Genomic DNA, 4,249 nt, shown 5'->3' on the forward strand with positions numbered 1-4,249 from the left:
AGCGTCTTAAACGCATCTCTAACTATGCATACATATATGTATTATAGTACCTACTAACTAGTAGTAGTAGTAGTAGTAGTAGTAGTAACCAGAAACCCAGCAGAGGAGCGGAGGGGGGAGGGTAGGGGCGGGGGCTAGGTCTCCACTGTCGGCTTTCACTCACCTCGAGGGTAGGTAGTGTTTGAATGACACCACCGACGATCCCTGATCTGCTGATCTCGAAACTTTTCAGTTCACTCGGTCGCTTGGTACGTGGATATCTCATCGTATAACGTATTTCTCCTCCGATACTATATACGTTTAAGTTTGCAACAATGTCATGCGGCGCGCGCAGATGCGCGCACGTATGATGTTGTGCGCGTGCGCGTGCGCAGCTTTCAGCGACTTAACGTTGACACGCGAACATTATTATGTTAGTGTGTTTCACGTTAAGTCGCTGAATGTCGTCTACGAACGAAAAATGGACGACACACACATGTAGTAATATTATTATGAAGATGATCAACACACATACATATTATTATATATATATATATAAGTGTATATATATATATTAGTATGTAAGTGTGTAGTACTGTGTGTGTTGTGCGTTTGTGTAACTTCAACTGTGTGGACCGTCGGTTCGTAACAACGTTACGATTCGTTAACGGTTCAAATGTTATAAAATATGACTTTAATCGTGACGTGATCGATTCAAACGCGCACGGATACGCTAATGTGAATCTTTCGCGAGTTCAATCACGATTATTTATTTTTGTGTAAATAGTATTGTTCTATATACGCATTATTATATGATTACATATATAAACTAAACAATGAATATAGTGAATACGGACTCTGTACAATCCGGGCAATTAAATCGTTGTTTGACGTATTTTATTATGTTAACCGAGATTATTATTAAAGTGAATGAAATCGTGTCTCGATACGAACGTTCACCATCGGGGTTTTTTCATTATATTGTACCCTTATAGGCGTCGTCGTAGTCGTCGTCGTCGTCGTCGAAAACAATATTCGTCTCAATTATTATACGAGCTCGCCCGTACAAGCGTCTGCGTTAATCCGTCGACGCGCGGGAATGAGGATTTCTCGTAAGTATCGATATAGAGAGAGGACGGTATACGTGTGTACCACCGCAATCGAAAATCGAAACGAACGAGAACGTCTTTCATATGAATGAAGCTCCCTGGTTGATCCTGCCAGTAGTTATATGCTTGTCTCAAAGATTAAGCCATGCATGTCTCAGTGCAAGCCGTATTAAGGCGATACCGCGAATGGCTCAATATATCAGTTTTGGTTCCTTAGATCTTACTCAGTTACTTGGATAACTGTGGTAATTCTAGAGCTAATACATGCAATCAGAACTCTGACCAGTGATGGGATGAGTGCTTTTATTAGATCAAAACCAATCGACGGATGGCCATGTGTCTGAAGTCGTTAATTTTGATGAATCTGGATAACTTTTGCCGATCGCATGGTCCAGTACCGGCGACGCATCTTTCAAATGTCTGCCTTATCAACTTTCGATGGTAGTTTCTGCGACTACCATGGTTGTCACGGGTAACGGGGAATCAGGGTTCGATTCCGGAGAGGGAGCCTGAGAAACGGCTACCACATCCAAGGAAGGCAGCAGGCGCGCAAATTACCCACTCCCGGCACGGGGAGGTAGTGACGAAAAATAACGATACGGGACTCTTACGAGGCCTCGTAATCGGAATGAGTACACTTTAAATATTTTAACGAGGAACAATTGGAGGGCAAGTCTGGTGCCAGCAGCCGCGGTAATTCCAGCTCCAATAGCGTATACTAAAATTGTTGCGGTTAAAAAGCTCGTAGTTGCATTTGTGCGCCGCGCTGTCGGTGCACCGCATCCGCGGTGATACTGACACGTCTGCGGAGCATATCGTCGGTGAGCCGGCGGTAATACGCCGGTTCAATATCAAAATCCTATCGCGGTGCTCTTCGGTGAGTGTCGAGGTGGGCCGACAATTTTACTTTGAACAAATTAGAGTGCTCAAAGCGGGCTCAAAATGCTGCTTGAATATTTCGTGCATGGAATAATAGAATATGATCTCGGTTCTATTTTGTTGGTTTTCAGAACTCCGAGGTAATGATTAATAGGGATAACTGGGGGCATTCGTATTGCGACGTTAGAGGTGAAATTCTTGGATCGTCGCAAGACGAACATCAGCGAAAGCATTTGCCAAAGGTGTTTTCATCAATCAAGAACGAAAGTTAGAGGTTCGAAGGCGATTAGATACCGCCCTAGTTCTAACCGTAAATATGTCATCTAGCGATCCGCCGACGTTACTACAATGGCTCGGCGGGCAGCTTCCGGGAAACCAAAGATTTTGGACTCCGGGGGGAGTATGGTTGCAAAGCTGAAACTTAAAGGAATTGACGGAAGGGCACCACCAGGAGTGGAGCCTGCGGCTTAATTTGACTCAACACGGGAAATCTCACCAGGCCCGGACACCGGAAGGATTGACAGATTAACAGCTCTTTCTTGATTCGGTGGGTGGTGGTGCATGGCCGTTCTTAGTTGGTGGAGCGATTTGTCTGGTTAATTCCGGTAACGAACGAGACTCTAGCCTGCTAAATAGGCGTCGTCATTTAGGTGTGCGTGGCTACGCGTCACGCAACTCACTGGCGACGTATTAAAATTCTTCTTAGAGGGACCGGCGGCTTCGAGCCGCACGAGATTGAGCAATAACAGGTCTGTGATGCCCTTAGATGTCCTGGGCCGCACGCGCGCTACACTGAAGGAATCAGCATGTTCTCCCTGGCCTAGAGGCCCGGGCAACCCGCTGAAACTCCTTCGTGCTGGGGATTGGGGTTTGCAATTATCCCCCATAAACGAGGAATTCCTAGTAAGCGCGAGTCATAAGCTCGCGTTGATTACGTCCCTGCCCTTTGTACACACCGCCCGTCGCTACTACCGATTGAATGATTTAGTGAGGTCTTCGGACCGACACGCGGTGGCTTCACGGCCGTCGGCGTTGCTGGGAAGTTGACCAAACTTGATCATTTAGAGGAAGTAAAAGTCGTAACAAGGTTTCCGTAGGGGAACCTGCGGAAGGATCATTAACGATGTACCGTTTTAACGTGCACTGCGTACGCGAAACGATGTCACATTAATGTTCTCCAAATACTTAAAACGTTCGTCGACACTTTTATCCAATCGTATCGATGAACTTTTAAAAAGAGACCGAACCGACAGGCGTTCCATGGCTTAACTGTCCGGGCGCGCCGGTCGTTCGTCTCGCGTCGCGTACAATCGAGAGTTTTATGCTTCGTTACGATACGGTTTAACATAAAATCCGCAAACCGTGAGAAACATATAAGCTTTAGGTGGATACGCGTTCGTTAACGTTCACTCTCTCTCGTTGCAGATTACGCGGTGTTCCGCGACGGGGGTAAATGTTTTTTTTTTTTTTTTTTTAGATATATTAAAAAAAAAAAATTCTTTATTTATCGTAACATGGGTAATAATTTTGTAAAACTATTACCCTGGACGGTGGATCACTTGGCTCGCGGGTCGATGAAGAACGCAGTTAACTGCGCGTCATAGTGTGAACTGCAGGACACATTTGAACATCGACATTTCGAACGCACATTGCGGTCCGTGGAGACACATCCAGGACCACTCCTGTCTGAGGGCCGGCTGTATAAAGTAAACATGCCACATTGCGCATTATGATCTCGTATCCCTATACGATACGATCCAGAAGCGCATTTGACGGCCATCCGTCGGTCCGTTTCGCTTGATAAGTGTCGTCGCTGTTTACGCTTCGCTCTTTCGGGTTGAACGTTGTTACCGACGGTCCGTTCAAAAATAACGCTCTATACGATAGATAGGACATTTGTCGAACGACGTGTCTGACGCTCTTGCACATTTAACGACGTGTATTTGCGTTTTACGCGACGGACGTACAATGATCGCGAGTAAGCGTATCATGCGTCTCGACGTCTCGTCGAGATGCGTCTGCGCGATCGCGACCCTTCGGTCGGTCTAACTAACCAGAGGGGGTCGAGGTGCTCAAGGTCCTAGTATACAATGTCTACGTGTTCGACATAAACACATGTCCGTATATCGTTCGAGATACTAGTAGGCGGACTCGACGTCCGAAGAGCGCATCGACGCCGTAGTCGTTCATAAGAATCTAATAGCGCCGTTAAAGCGTCGTTTTATTCTAGTGTCCGATTGCGTCGTCGTAACGCTGACGGATATCGCGTCTGCCTCATTTTT

At 46.2% G+C, this 4,249-nt stretch overlaps 2 non-coding genes across 2 annotated transcripts; both read left to right on the forward strand.

Annotated features, from left to right (window-relative positions):
- Positions 1–1,183: 1,183 nt before the first annotated feature.
- On the forward strand, positions 1,184–3,087 carry LOC113507758. The gene has a single exon (XR_003401900.1). It is a non-coding gene; the product is annotated as a small subunit ribosomal RNA (ribosomal RNA).
- A 419-nt stretch (positions 3,088–3,506) lies between these two features.
- LOC113507755 lies at positions 3,507–3,663 on the forward strand. Its single transcript, XR_003401897.1, has one exon. It is a non-coding gene; the product is annotated as a 5.8S ribosomal RNA (ribosomal RNA).
- The last annotated feature ends 586 nt before the right edge of the window (positions 3,664–4,249 follow it).

Source organism: Trichoplusia ni, unplaced genomic scaffold (genome assembly GCF_003590095.1).
Source record: "Trichoplusia ni isolate ovarian cell line Hi5 unplaced genomic scaffold, tn1 tig00003137, whole genome shotgun sequence".
In the NCBI taxonomy this organism is placed as follows: domain Eukaryota; kingdom Metazoa; phylum Arthropoda; class Insecta; order Lepidoptera; family Noctuidae; genus Trichoplusia; species Trichoplusia ni.